The following is a 16,853-nucleotide window of genomic DNA, read 5'->3' as shown; positions in this document are numbered from 1 at the left end:
ACATCGCCAGACGTCACTGTGTGCCATTCAGACAATTGTGATGTTATTGGATTAATTTCTTGCAAAAAGAAAGATTTTATACCAATTTAATTACTTTTGCCTTTATTTGTCTTAACACTTGGGGAGTTAAAGTGTCCATACACAGGCAGATAAAGCTGCCGATATCGGTCGTTTGGACCAATTTGACAGATTATATGCCTGTGTATGGGGGCTCCCGACAGGTCTTCCCGATCGATATCTGGCCACGATATCGATCGCAAAGGTTTGATTTTTAACCGACCCGTCGGAGCCCCTTGGCGTATCGTAATTTGATTGTTTGGCCATACGGCCGAACGTTCGAATTGCCCCCGATATAGCCATGCTGTCAGTGGCATATCGGGGAAAGATGGCCATAGACTCAAAGATCCGCTCGTTTGGCGACATCGCCAAACGAGTGGCTCTTTGAGTCTATGGCCAGCTTTCATATCACAGCTGACTGAACGCCAAGATTTTTCTTTTAATGCCTCCCTATGCCGAAATATTATTTTTTACAGAAAAAGTTAGAGTAAAAATTTCACCAGTAGATCTCTGTATCTCCAAATAGATTAAAGTGGCCTACTGTAATGACCATTAAAACTACCCAGTTTACAACACTGTTGTATTCACAAAATAGATTATGGCTGTAAATCTGATATTCTTTGAAAGGAAAAGTAAAGGGACATTCACCCCCAGTGAAATATAGATAACCATAGACTCTGGGTCTATATTCAGTGTTTATATTAAAGGGGCGTTGTGGTTCATGCCTAAACCACTGACACCCCCAGTAAATATATTTCTTTACTTGACCTTTAACCCCAATAATGTCTTCCATCAGTTTCCTCCACATCAATGCTGGATGGGGGAGTGCAGGTTTTTCAAGCATAGGGTCATAAATCTTATTAATCTCAGGTACAATATGCAGCTGGAAGTCACCAGGATATTTCTACTAAATAGATTGCCACTTGATAATTGCCTCCACTGCCTGTACATAATGAATGAACTACCACTACCATTTTAATTGCAACACTCCATGCACGTACTATTTAGTTTGCTATGCCCACGCACAGACCGAATCCACACACACAGTGGCAAGTTGTGTACCTGCCCAGCTAGTACAAAGTTTGGAGGTTAATCGGCTGAAAGTAATGTCACAATGAGAAATAGGGTTGAGTGGCCAGTTAACTATGCTGCTAATGGTTGCGCTTTCGAACAGAGGCCAGAAGGCTGCAGATTGGAGAATCTCTAAGTAAACCTGTAGAATACAATCGTTCTTTTACCCCCACCCTCGTTACCTGATAACTCTGCCTCGGAGAGTAACCACGATGCTGAAAATGAGCTCCGCTTCCGCCAGCAGACTTGTAAGGGGGAGAGTTGTACCGAGGACTCGGCCTTCGGGGCGGTGTGTTGTTGCTTGGAGACTGATGCCCCCCGTATCTTCCACCATGAAAAGGTGGAGCCATCATGCTGTTTGGGGAAGAACGCGGAGACTGGCCGCCCCTTGGCGGCCACTGCCCGAAAGGTGGGGTGCGGGGGCTGCCGTAGCCCCAGTTCGGACTCGGCGGAGGATGCATGGGGCCCGGGAGACCTCCGCTTTGGTAAGCATTAGGGCTGCGGAAAGATCCCGGGCTCCTTGCGTTGCCCCCGGTAAAAGATGATGGAGAACGGAAGTTTTGTCGGTGCATAATTAGGCTTAAATAAAAAAAAATGCGATTACGTGGGAGTCACGACGATTCTACGATACAGCTCGTTAACTAAAGTTTTAAAAAAGAAAAAGTATGCCACGACAACCAAACAACCTCCACTCCGATCCTCGTTCAACAGAACGCTACTTCCGCTTCCGTCTGTACATTCTCCGGATACAGTTCCGCTTCCGCTCATGAGGTCGACGTCTATTTGCTTACTGTGGTTACAGGCTTTGGACTTTTATTGTTTAGACGTTTGTGCATTAAACCTAGGTTTTTTTTAACAAAATGTACACCTTTTGATTTTAAGATTTGATACTTCCGCCTGCTAGCTGAGCTATGACGTATTTACGTTAGCAACAAAGCAGTCATTTGTGCGTGAGAATAATCCGCTCAATGAGTGTACGCTATGTGTTCTCCGCCCAGCATTTTTATGTTAATAGAGAAAATGCCACATGTGCTATAGCTATAAAATCCCTAGTCTTGATGCACGGTAGCGGCTAGTTCCTATCCTAGGAAAGGACCTGATGTCACGGTCATGTGCTCCTACCATTTTACCGCTCCACTGCGGCTTACCTATTCTGTGAGCGGCAAATTCAAACATGGGAAAGTGGTAATGGGTTCTAGTGGCGGGCTGTGGACTCTTGACAGGACCTGCAACTAAATTCCCAGGGTTGCCAACTTGTATTGTAGGTTTAGTACAGGTTGCAACCTCTACCTCAGTTCATTGAGTCGCTGTATGTTTGTAGGGATTGAAGGGATCACTGCCTCTGAATTTCTGTGGGGGTGAGGGAGGATCACAGTGAATTAATGTCGGGCAGCGCCGGGCCAACCCGGCCAGGCGCCCTAGGCAACCTGGCCGGCCACGGCTAAGGTTGCCACCCGGCTGGTATTTTACCTGCCAAGGCCGGGGCCGGTATTACAAATTTACCGGCAATGTAGCCGCCGGTAAATTTGTAATACGATTAAAAGGAGCCCTCGGCCTGCCCCCAATCCCCTTGAACATCCGTGTAATGGCCCGCCCCTTTTGACATCACGGCCCTCCCCTTTGTGTCCCCGCCCCCCAGCAGCCGGTAAAAGATTTTTAAAAAGGTGGCAACCCTAGCCACGGCACCAGCTTAGTGTGTGCTGAATTGCGAAAGTGCGCGCATGCGCTTTAAACGCAAATTACCAGCGGCAGCCAGGGAGATACAGGACCGGACATGGGGTAGGCGAATGAGCAGGTGCGTGCCTGGCGCCCCCTCAGCTTTGCGCCCTAGGCACGTGCCTACTCTGCCTACCCCTAGTTCCGGCCCTGATGTTGGGTAGACTGTATTCAATATTTAGACAACTAAATGCAGCTACAATATTGTTTTTGGAGCTGGGGTTTTCTTTATCATTACTCTCGCACAATTACGGTGTAACAATGGCAAGATAAAAATGAAAGGCAAGACATACTGACACAGCTATAATAATATTATATTCATTAACCATAAACAGCTTTGCTTTACTGCCATGCACTGAAAGTCTCCCTTAATGGAGAATAATCTAATGGACAACTTGGGAACAATAAATTGTATAGAAACTGTTGCCTTGGTGTTTCATGAGCTGACGGAGAATGTGGAGCGCCCAGTCAAGTAATAGAACATGGGACAACGGTCATGAGAGGGACTTCTATTTAAGGAGAGGGTCATTGCCCCTAAACCTTTTTAAAGGACCAGTAACACCAAGTTAGCTTAACACTTAATTCCCCCCAAACTTCTATATAAGTAAGGCTTACTCTCCCCTTTGGTTTTCTTTTTAAATCTTGAGCTTCAATCTGACATCCAAAAAGCTTCATAACAGAATGTGAAAAGGTGACGGCCCTGTCTAAGGGGGGGAGGAGCCGAGCATGCAGCATGGCGGATTGAGCTCGGAGTGAGCTCAGAGTCTGGGGTATTCTACCCAACCACACTGGATAAATAAAATATATTTGGCAAAAGGAGCGAGGGAACATACCCCTAAACGTTGGACGAGCAGTGGTTCTGCCGCTGGCAGGTTCCGTCTACGATCCGGCGCATCGCTCAGGCGCACCATTCCGGCTGCAGCTGGAGGACGGAGCGAGGCGGAAGGCGCGGCGTGTGCGGCGGGAGCCGCGAGGACGCAGCCGAGGCCGCAGACTTCCGGGTCGGAGTGACCGGGGCGGCTGGGCATAGGCTCGCAGGAGAGCCACGAGTTGAGGAGGCCCTGCGGAGCAGGAGAGGCGGCCTATATAAAACGGAGTGGTGGAGGACGGCCTGGAGGGGGAAAAGAATAGGAATTAACCTCCTTATTGCTGGCTGAGAGGTGGAGGCGTCTGGGACTGTGGGGTAGAAGAGGCTTGTGATATTAAGCTGTGGAGGAGAAAAGTGCTCAAGAGGGGGACTGTTTTGCATATACCACAGCTCTAAATGCAGATCTGGTGCACAAGACAGCAGGAGCTGGGCACCAGCAACAAATATAGATACTAACAATTAAAAATAAGTACCAGCACAGGACACTTCATACTCATACTGCACATATATGCCCCTAACCTCCAGACCTACTATATATCTAATTGCACACCGCCAATACTTTCCTACCTGCCTGAGGCAATAGAGATTTAGATATTGCCCCTAAAACTCCAGATCTTTTATATATATAGTTATACACCGCCAATACTGCCCTACCGGCATGAGGCAATAGATATCTAGTTATTGCCGCTAATTGGGAGCTGTGACCCCCAGAGTGAGAGTCATGGGGAGATCTCAGAAAAGTGGCAGCGAGACAGCTACAAAAGAGAAAATAAAAGACAGAACCAAAGATAAAGAGAACCCTACCTCGCGCAACATACAGTCAACCCCACGGGATATTGCTCCAATGTTTCGCCGAAATAGTACTGGCAGAGAGGAAGTGTTTAAAAAATTGGTGGGAAGAGGGGCGAGAAGGGAGACACTGGAAAGAGAATCTGAGGAGGAGGGGAGAACGCTGATCTGCTGATGCACACCTTGCAAAACTACCCTCAAAATTGGAAATAAAAGAAATGTTACAAGAAGTAACAACATCCATAAGAGAAGACATTCAAGGTTTAAAAAAAGAGTTTGCAGATATGGTGGTCCGAACGGAGGAAGTGGAGCGACAAACAAAATCAAAAAGCTTTGCATGGGAAATTGCAGCAACAGGAAAACATGATCTCAGATTTAAGGAGGCAGATGGAGGATCAAGAGAATCGCAGCAGAAGGAAAAATATAAGAATTAGAGGAGTCCCAGAGACTATATCAAAAGAAGATATAAACACTTTCCTTCAACAGATATTTAATAATATTCTAAATAAAGAAAAAGGGAAAGAGAAGTTGATTGAAATACAAATTGAAAGAGCACATAGGCTACAGAAGCCAAAGATGGTACCCCTAGAGGCACCCAGAGATATTTTGTGTCGACTACAAAGCTATGCTGTTAAAGAGGAGATACTGCAAAAAGCTAAAGAAGTAGACAACATAATATATGAGGATAATACACTAATTTTCTTTCAAGACTTGTCAAGATCCACTCTGAGGAAAAGGAAAGCACTGAGACCAGTGACGGACCTGCTGAGAGAGAAGATTCTATACAGATGGGGCTTTCCATTTTCATTATCTGTACATAAAGAAGGAACATCTGCAATATTTCGAACTGAGAAAGACCTAGAAAATTTCTTAAAGAAGCTACATCTACTAATGATAGAGATACCGGACTGGCCAGAAGAGTACCGAACAAAAGCGGATTCAATGTTGGAGCCTGAACAAGAGTGGCTAGAGAGTGGAGCTACAAAAAACGCCACTGCGAAGAAAGGAAAAGCAAAGGTGAACTAAAAGAGAAAGGAAATGAGTCACCAGGATGATATAGGATGCAAGAAGGGGACATTAACCCAAGGATGGGTAACGTACAAATATGATTTTTGCTTAAGTAAAGTTCTTTGTATTATCAAAAGGTTTTTTTTTGTTTTGTTTTTTTTTCTTGTTAAAATTAAGAAAATATATATCTAATAACATAGAATATAGGAGGAGAATGGGAGGGAAGGAGAAAAAAAAAAAAAGGGGCATTGAGTTTAATTTAGAAAGAAGCATAAGGGTTGGGGGGCCCCAGAAGTAGCTCAAAAGAAGACCTGAGAAACCCGTCCTGCTCACACTGACCCCATACCCCCAAAACAGTGGCATGACCACTTTAGCCATATTAAACACCTCACAGCCCCTGGGGGATTCCATAAGAGGCTGGGACGGCTGTCATTTTCTCATATTTTTTCTTTTTTGTTGATGTTTTTTGTCCTTGACATGGAGTGTGTATTATTTGCAGTATGTGTTATTTTGTTGTTTTTTTCTTTTTTTTATTACTTATTGTTTAAGTTTATCTGTTCAAGATAAGGGTGAAATTAAAGTTTGGACTATACAAGGGGTCCACGTATATATACACTGTATTAATGTGGAAGCCAAGGTCAACAGAAAGCCACTAAGGGAAATAGATATAAAATAAATATGGAGTGTAATATATATCATTTAATGTAAATGGGATCAATGAGCCAGTAAAAAGAGCAAAAGTGTTTTATGAATGTAAGAAAAATAAAGCGCAAATAGTTATGCTACAAGAGACACACTTTAAACAAAATCATGTTCCTAGCCTAAAGGTTAAAGATTACTCTCAAGTATTTATGAGTAATAACCCAGTTAAGAAAGCAACAGGAGTCATGACCTTAATCCATAAAGACTTGCCATTTGATTTGGTGGATTGTAAGATAGATAAAGAGGGACGATATTTATAAGTGAAAGGTAAAATAGCTAACCAGGTATGCACAATTGCGAACGTATATGCCCCCAATATAAATCAGAATAAATTTTCCAACAATTTTTAAATGAGTTAGAACTATACAGCAAAGGCTTAACAATAGTGGGTGGAGACTTCAATGTTACACTAAATCCATAATAGATTCATCTACGGGTAGAACATATATGTCTTATAGGAATCTGAAAGGCATAAAAAGAAACTTGGCAGAAGCCCATATGGTAGATATATGGAGGGCCCTGAACCCGGAGAAAAAAGATTTCACACACTTTTCTGAACAATACCAGGTTTATTCAAGAATAGATTACATAAGGATTTCACAACAGTGGGCACATTTATTTCAACAGGCAAACATAGGCACAATAACTGTGTCAGACCACGCACCAGTAACTGCGAAATATTTAATACCAGGAGTAAGCAAAACGCAATTCAATTGGAGGTTGAATGAATACATGCTACACAGGGGGGAAAATAAAGATATGATAAGGGAGTGGATAATACAAATAATAAAGGAAAACAACACAATAGATATTGCACCGAAAACACTCTGGGAGACGCTTAAATGTGTATTGAGAGGAAGGCTAGTAGCTCTGGGATCAATTCTAAAAAAAAGGAGACAAAAGGAAATTAACAATTTATTGAAAGATATTGCACATTTAGAACAGACACATAAAGAAACATTGGCTATAAAAACTTTTCAAATACTGGAGAATAAGAGGGAACAGCTAAAGAAAGTATTAGATCATAAAATATACAAAGCATATCTTAGAACTAAACAGAATGCTTATGAATTACGGGACAAGGGAAATAAATATTTCGCGAGGTTACTAAAAAAGATACAAGGTCAAAATAACGTCATTGCAATTAAAAACGGCCAAAATGAAATTCATTATGATACCAAAGGGATAGCTGAAGCTTTTAAAGATTATTATCAATCGTTATATAAAATACAAAAAGATTGTAATGGAAAGTAGTGAACTTACCCCACGGGACATCCAAGATGGCGACCTCCTGCTCCACCATGCGGCTCTTCCTGGTCGTAGTATGACGGCGTCAGAAACGTGTTGCCCTAGGATTGGTCGCCAGCGACGGAATGGACGCCGGCGTCAGAACGCCAACGTGAGGACGCCGGCGTCGGCGTCATGACGTCACTGCGTCAAGTTTGGCGCCAACTTTTGGACTATTTATTCCCAAGTTCCCTTTCTGTCTTTGCCCAATTATAGGTCTATCTTGTATAGTTCCTGGGTGTGATTCTTGATATTCTGCTAACCGTGTACCGACTTCTTGCCTGTTTCATCGATTCTGATCCTTGCTGCCTGTATTGACCATTTGCCTGATTACGACTATTCTTCTGATAAATCCTTTTGTACTGCGAACTTGGTGTTATTGTCTCCTCCTTGGTCCACACTACAACAGAGCCTTCGGGCCCTGACAAAGATAAACCATCTCAACAAAAAGAAGTATTAATGGAGCAATTTATAAAAGAGGCCAAAGTGAACCCATTTACTGAAGAACAAGCACAAGAGATGGAATTAGCATTCACAGTAAAAGAAATAGAGGAAGGGATAGAGGATGTGAAACTGGGGAAAAGCCCAGGTCCAGACGGATACACAGCTGCATTTTATAAAACATTTAAAGCTGAACTAGTCCCGATCCTTTATTTGTATTATAACAGTATATCAGATAAAGATGGATTCTATAAGCAGGCACAAGAAGCACATATCACTATAATTCCAAAAGCAGATAAAGATCCAACCTTATGCGCAAACTATAGACCAATATCGCTAATAAATATCGACGTGAAAATTTACGCAAATATATTAGGGAAAATAATTAAGAAATACTTATCTGCCCTTATTCATGAAGACCAAACAGGGTTTGTCCCATATTTGGATATCATGTCCGCTCCTGGATGGTTATTGGAGTCAGATATTAGAATATATATACAAAATTTCTGGGATAAGAATTCAGAGGGCGGATTTCGCTCTGATACTATTTAATATTAACAAAGATAAACAAATTATGCTTGAAGACCCCCTTACCTTCCAGTTAATACAGACCGCAAAATCCTTAATTCCGAGGAATTGGAAATCTGAAAAGCCTCCGATTTATAGGGAATGGATTAAGGCTGTGAAGGAAATAAGCTTATTAGAAGAGCTAACTCATTTATATCATAATACTAGTAATAAATACTGGAGAACTTGGCTTCCTTGGCATAAATTTTTGGAGGACCTTTTAAGGAAAGATTAAAAGGCAAACAAAAGGAGGGGAATTCGTTTTGGCAGTATATATATTACATGCGTGGATATATGTAAATGTAAATTATTTCACCCTTGTACCTTCCCTTTTTGTTTTGTACCCTTGTCGAAAAATTGAAAATAAAGAAATTTTTAAAAAAAGAAAAGGTGACGGCCGCTTGAATTCCTCTGTGTGCAGAACCAGAAGTCAGCTTCACATGGATGACCTAAAGCACCTAAGCTTTTTTTTTTTTTTAAGCATCTGCAGTTCAAATGTCTGTTTCTTTTGGGGGTAACATTGTGAGCATAAATATTAAAGGAACAGTTCAGTGTAAAATTAAAACACTGGGTAAATATATAGACTGTGCAAAATAAAAAAGAATGTTTTCAATATAGTTAGCCAAAAATGTAATGTATAAAGGCTGGAGTGATTGGATGTCGAACAGAACCCAACTTCCTGCTTTTCAGCTCTCCAATTCTGAGTTAAGGTGACCAAACACGGCCAGATTAAAGCTGCTGATATGGGTCCTTTAGACCGACTCGGCAGTTTATCTGCCCGTGTGTGGGGACTCCCAACGGGTCCCCCCAATCGATATCGGGCCAAAAATCGGGCAGATATAGATCGAGCAAGTTTGATTTTTTTCTTTGATCCAGGATCGCATCGGCTAGTTGATGCGGTCCTGTGACCCATCCGCGCACATTCACAGCATTGTAATCTGATCGTTCGGCCTGATATCGTCCAGCCGTTAGTTGGCATTTCGGGTTAAGATTCGCTCGTTGGCGATCTCTAATAGTGTATGGCCACGTTTAGTCAGCGACACTGTCCTGTCCCCGTCACTATGAGAAGTGAATCAACAGGCAGTTTACTCGCCCTTCAATCAACACACTGTATAAGTTCTGGAACTTGTTTAATGCTGATGATCAAAAGAAGGTAGAACTGTAGATACAAACAATATAGAGGTATCAGAATACATTCTGGATACATGAGATACAGATGAAATGCAATAAAACATATATAAACATCTGATACGTGTTATACAGTCCTAATGAGGCCTAACACAGGTTACTGCTGAGAGGGAAACACTGGGTTAAAAACTACAACCAGGATGCACATAGCAGTAAAATACATAAGTATAACGAACAGGCATTAAGGCAAAAGCGAACTTACCAACGATGCTTGGATAGGCCTGCTTGGAAACAAGGATGGGTGAGGATTTTACAGAGTGTAGTGAATTATGGCTGTTACTACAGAAATGACTGCTTCCTCTCTGCACCAGGAAGTGATGTCATCAAATGTGACAGGGAGAATTTCAGAATGGATAATAAAAATCTGCCAGGCCGCAGTGCTAGAAACAACCAGCAGGGGGGGGTACCCTAGATGCTCAATACACATACTTAAGAAATCATTACATATGAAGAAATTGACAACGCTTAAAGAATAATTATGTATGGAATACAGACAAAACTACTGCTGTGGCAGCACAGACACTCTCTGGACATGACTAACTAAGTGCTTCAGTGAGTGCTTCACAACAGACCCCTGCAGCTTTCACTGTGAGCAGAAAAACCTCTGTACTTATGTGTCTCTCAAAAGCTCACTAACAGCTTCTAACAGTGGAGGTGGGTACAGCAAGGGCAGGGCCCTGAGACAGTAATCACTGTGGGCCCTGGACCCCCAGCCCGACCCTGACAACATATGTAAGGACACAGCCTGCCGCTAGATATCTAAAGTCAAATGTGGTAATAACTAAGCTGGTATGCAAGAATATGATAGAAAAAATGTTATTTCAGATACTGGAGCATTCAACTACCAGCATCCAGCATGCTAGTGCAGGAATATGTCGAAGTGCCACAACAGGATCAAAATTTTTGTTTTATATGTGACATTTGGTGCTAAAGTTACACTTCCTACACTAAATGCAGAACCCCCTGTACCCCCTCAGTGGGGGCCCCCGTTACTGCCTCAAAGATCTTTGTATGTCTCTAGCCATTGCTAAACTACCCAGCTGTCCCTGTGATAACTAGTAGCTGAGCTGTAGTTCAGTTACAGACAGAGATCTAAGCAGGGCCGTCATTAAATGGGGACAGGGGGGTCCAGTCAGGGGTCCCAGGAGATCTGATGGGGGCTCTGGTTCTAAAACTGCTTATGTTTATAGTTTATTAGTGTGTTTCAGAATGCATACAATACCGGAAATAGAGCTGGCACTACTCCGGTACCCCAAAAATATGATCAAATTAAGTAGAATCAGGAGTCTCAAAATATTGGTAAAGTAGTACAAAAAAAGTTTTATTGCATCTTGTTTAAAAATAAAAGCCTGACGCGTTTCGTGTCCACACAGGACACTTAATCGTAGGCTAACTGGTAAGTATTACATACAGAGTATTTAAAGGAGCAAGAGCCAATAGAAAATCAAATGGGCGGGATTACAGTTTACAAAAAAGCATGTATTGCTGCCCTTAGTGGCTCATTATCTAAAATACAAAGCTAGTACAAATAGTGATTCCAATAAATGTACTTAGATTATTCATGCAAGAAAATAACAATATTTTTCAAATATAAATATGTATCAATACAAAATCACAAATATTAAGTATAACATATATAAATAAATATGAAAAACAAAAAGGGGTTGTTTGTTACATAATAAGGTTAGATAAAGCAAGAGATATCAAAATCATAATTTAAACCCAATGGTTGTCTGGTTCCTAGGTGAAAAATCCATTTTGCCTCCTTTCTCAAAAGATCCGAAGTGACATTACCTCCACAAATATTAGGAATTATTTTGTCAATAGCGATTACACTTAAATTTGACACATCTCTATTGTTACATTCAGCAAAATGTTTTGCTACTGGGGTTACACAGTTATCTCGGGTGATACTGGAAATGTGTTCCCTGATTCTATCTTTTAATTTACGACCCGTCTGGCCTACATATTGTTTCTGACATTTTTTGCATGTTAATAAATAAGGTTAGATAAAGCAAGAGATATCAAAATCATAATTTAAACCCAATGGTTGTCTGGTTCCTAGGTGAAAAAACCATTTTGCCTCCTTTCTCAAAAGATCCGAAGTGACATTACCTTCATGAATATTAGGAATTATTTTGGCAATAGCGATTACACTTAAATTTGACACATCTCTATTGTTACATTCAGCAAAATGTTTTGCTACTGGGTTACACAGTTATCTCGGGTGATACTGGAAATGTGTTTCCTGATTCTATCTTTTAATTTACGACCCGTCTGGCCTACATATTGTTTCTGACATTTTTTGCATGTTAATAAATATATCACATTTTTTGTGTTACAATTAATATAATGTCGTATTGTGTATTTCTTATTATTTGTAGAAGAAATAAAATCTAGTGTTTTTGTCAAACACTTACAAGTGATGCACCTACTGGCTCCACACTTGAAACAACCTCTGGTTTGTAATCAAGTGTGGTGATGTTCTTGAAATCTAAGACTAGGAGTCAATTGATTACCTATTGTTTCAGTTCGTCTAGGGATATATTTTTGTCCTTTTTTAAGAATCTCTTTCTGTATAGGATCAGTTTCCAAAATTACAAGATTTTTCTTTATAATATGTTTTATTTGATTGAATTGTGGGCTATATGTTAATACACATGACAAAGCTTCAGAATGATCTATGTTTATTTTAGTTTTTCTTCTTATATTTTGATCAGTTTCTGCACTACCGGTATTCACACTATACCTTTTAAACAGATTTCTTTTTAGGGCCCTATCTAAAAGACTTTTTTCATAGCCACGTTGTAACAATTTTATATAAAGATCATTTGATTTATTGAAAAAATCATCATCTTTTTTGCAAATGCGACGTATACGTAAAAATTGGCTATATGGTATATTATCAGTTAATGTTTAGGATGACATGATTGGGCATTCAAGATTGTATTCACTGAACATGGTTTTCTATATATTGTAGTGACAACTGAGTTGTCTTCTACACTAAGGGTAACATCCAAAAAATTAATCAATGAAGTGTTCAATTCTTTAGTGAATCTAAGGTTGTAGTCATTACAATTAAGTTCAGAAAGAAAATTATCAAACATTTGTTGTGTACCTGACCATATTATTAGAATGTCATCAATGAAGTGGCCATAGTATTGTATATATTGTGAAAATTGATTGTCATCTTGAAAAATATGCAATTCTTCCCACCATCCTAAAAATAAATTTGCATAGGATGGTGCGAATTTTGCACCCATGGCCGTTCCACAACACTGTAAATAATATTCGTCATTAAAAAGGAAAAAGTTGTGTGTAAGTAAGAAGTGAATTGCTCGCAATAAAAAGGAAATGAAATTAGTGTCATAAGTGCTATATTGATTCAAATGATATTCTATTGCTCTCAAACCTAAATTATGTGGAATGCAAGAATACAAGGAAACTACATCAATAGATGCCCATTTGTAGGTGGTATCCCAGTGAAATGTGTTAAGAGCATGTATAAGATGACCACTATCTTTCAAATAGCTAGGTAGTCTAAAGACTAGAGGTTGCAAAAAGTGATCTATAAATTCACATAAATTCTCGCCTAAAGAGCCTATCCCTGCTATAATCGGACGGCCAACTGGTGGTCTAGAAGGTTTATGTGTTTTCAGTAGGAAATGAAAAATTGCAGTTTTTGGATGTTCAACATTAAGAAAATTGGCTGTTGTGTCATCTATTATATTATATTCTAATGCATTCGATATTAAATCTTCCAATTCTTTTTTAAATTTGACAGTGGGATTTTTATTCAATTTCCTATATGAAACAGGATCTGACAATTGTCGATTAGCTTCCACCAAATAATCTTGTCTATTTAGAATAACTATTTGTCCCCCTTTATCAGCTTGTCGAATGACAATAGTCTGATCTTTTTTGAGATTAATCAATGCTTGTTTTTCAGTAGCTGTAATGTTGTTACTATATGATAAATAATTAGTGCTATGAACTTTGGTGTGTAAATTTATAAGACCATTCTCAATATTTTTCTGAAAATTATTTATCACATTATCTCTTAAGTATACCGGGTAAAAGTTGTACCTGTATTTGAACCTGTTATAAACAGGACCAGACCCAACCCTCCCTACCTCCAAATCCGTTTCCCTTTGTAATTTTTCTAAATGAGTAATCGTTTTTAACTCCTTGAAATTTGGAAAAATAGATTGTTTAAATTCAGGATTAAATTCAGTTTTCTGCTCTGTTGATTCATCTATATGGGTATTGAAGAAGTGTTTTTTCAATAGAATTTTTCGAACAAACCGATTGATGTATATTACTGTATCGAACACATCAAAATTTTTAGTAGGACAAAAAGTAAGACCTTTTTCTAGAACATTATTTTCTTCCACTGTTAAGACTCTATCAGAAAGATTCAGAACTTTTTCTTCCTGTCCCTCTGTGGGTATTTTGATGTTCTCATTCTTTCGTCTTCCTCTCCTGAATCACTTGAAAGAAAAATCCTCTTGTTCTTCCACTTTGTTTTTTGTCCATATTCGTTTTTTGAGGAAGAATGAAATGGGCCAGATAAAATTTCACAACCTGAGAAAACTTCTTGTGCATATGCATGTCTGTTACCCTGAGGAGACAAAGGAGAGGAGGAGCAGGCACCAGTATCTAATTCTTCAAAAGTATCATAATCAGTACCTAAAAAGCTGACATGTTTATCTTTCAGAGGTTTTAATATCGACTTTTGAGACATGGAATTACTCTGACTCATTCTATGCATATTTCTCAGTTTATCACCCAATCTAGACCAGTTATACACTTTATTTAACTCATAATCAATTTTATCACATTTAAATTTGTTAGTTTTAATGTCCATCAACTCTTTTTCCATTTTGTCAACCTTTTTGTTTAGATTATCTATGTATTTAAGGTATTCTGGTTGCTCTTTAGGCTCTAGGTATTCACTTTTTAACTTAGCAATATCATCCTTCAATAAGTCATATGTTTGACGTTTCTTTTCTGTCAACAGTGCCATTAAGTGCAAAGAGCAATCAGACAAAATTTTGTTCCATTGGTCCATGAATTCAAGGTCATTAGTCAAAAAAGTGGGATATTTTTTAATCCTCAAACCTCTAGGTGTCATATTAAGTGACAAATTTTTTTCAAAGGAGGCTATCTCCCACCATGTTCTCATTTCTCTTATAGACAAAGTCTCTAGTTAAAGTGTTCTCTCATAGAGCTTACATTGATGTCACTCCCTTGAGAGAAAACCTTGTCAAGTTTTTGTTCTCGTGTGCGTAAATCCATTGTAAGTTGATGGACAAACAAACATACAAAAAAAAAAAAACAACCCCTTCAATAATATTGAAAATATATATTAGACCACCTGGTATGAATCATATTATAATTGAATGTGGCTTGTAAGAAAAGTTTCTTGTAAAGTAACTATTATTTAGATAAATATATCAATTCATTGGTAAACCCTTAAAAAGTTAAATTAATTTAGATTTAGATAATTTTATTAGTTAAAAAGTTTGACCAATTTATTTGTCCAATTCATTATGCAGTCATTGCGTCTAATTGATGTTTTTAATAATAAGTATGACAAATGAATTGATAATGTTAATCAGTCAATTAATCAAATACAATTCATCTTATTATCACATAATCAATTCATGAATCTATGTTAATCAATTAATTAATTAAATACAATTCATTTTGTTGTCACATAATCAACTCATAAATCTATCATCCAATCAATATGAAGAAAATCTTAATACAAGGGACAATTAGCTGGTTAATTGATTAATTGAATATCACAAGTTCATTTTATCCCTTAGTTGGTATAGAAAAGTCGAAAAAAAGTGCATGCGTGCATTAAAAAAATTCTAGTATTTGATTGGCTTCTCATAAATTGATTAGTAAAGATTAACACCTTAATAAACAAGAGACCCAGGTGCTAAGCCCTGGGTCTGGCGCTTGGGGAAGATGGAGTGAAGAAATTTCTGTGTGGAGTCACTCACCCGATATAACAGAGAGACTCAGGTGCCCAGCCCTGAGTCTAGCGCTTAAGGAGGTAATAGATTCATCATACTTAAAGAATTATATAAATAGAACTCACTGCGCCGACACACTGACCCGGGTGCTTACAGCCCCGAGTCTCGCATTTGGGGAGAAAGGTCTAAAAGTGCAAGAGGCAATACATCTTTTTCTTTAGAAAGTAAAAAGCTCACCACATGTGAAGAGTGACCCGGGTGCCAGGGCCCCGAGTCCCGCATAAAGATGAAAAGACAATAGTCTCACGAAGTAGATTCAGCTGTGTGCGTCTTTGTAAGCCAGGTTATGCATTCCTAAATGTTCTGTAGATGCACCGCAGGGCTGTTGGCGTGCATTTCCCAATGGCACGAGACAAGTTCCGAAACGGCTCACGTGTTTATAAGCAGTAGTAGATATTAGAACGAGGCTTGGTTGTAAACCATAGAAGCAGAGTCCAAACTGCGTGTTAATGACACGCACGCTGAATTAAAGTCTAAGCGCCATATTGGATTTGAAAAAAATTCTTTGTTAAAGTTCAAAAATAAATATAACAGGAATATTCCATTAGATGTTGATATTCTCAATGTTGAACATCCAAAAACTGCAATTTTTCATTACCTACCGAAAACACATAAACCTTCTAGACCACCAGTTGGCCGTCCGATTATAGCAGGGATAGGCTCTTTAGGCGAGAATTTATAGATCACTTTTTGCAACCTCTAGTCTTTAGACTACCTAGCTATTTGAAAGATAGTGGTCATCTTATACATGCTCTTAACACATTTCACTGGGATACCACCTACAAATGGGCATCTATTGATGTAGTTTCCTTGTATTCTTGCATTCCACATAATTTAGGTTTGAGAGCAATAGAATATCATTTGAATCAATATAGCACTTATGACACTAATTTAATTTCCTTTTTATTGCAAGCAATTCACTTCTTACTTACACACAACTTTTTACTTTTTAATGACGAATATTATTTACAGTGTTGTGGAACGGCCATGGGTGCAAAATTCGCACCATCATATGCAAATTTATTTTTAGGATGGTGGGAAGAATTGCATATTTTTCAAGATGACAATCAATTTTCACAATATATACAATACTATGGCCGCTTCATTGACGA

This window comes from Xenopus laevis, chromosome 6S (assembly GCF_017654675.1).
Source record: "Xenopus laevis strain J_2021 chromosome 6S, Xenopus_laevis_v10.1, whole genome shotgun sequence".
NCBI lineage: Eukaryota > Metazoa > Chordata > Amphibia > Anura > Pipidae > Xenopus > Xenopus laevis.
Note: the sequence above shows the minus strand (reverse complement) of the source record.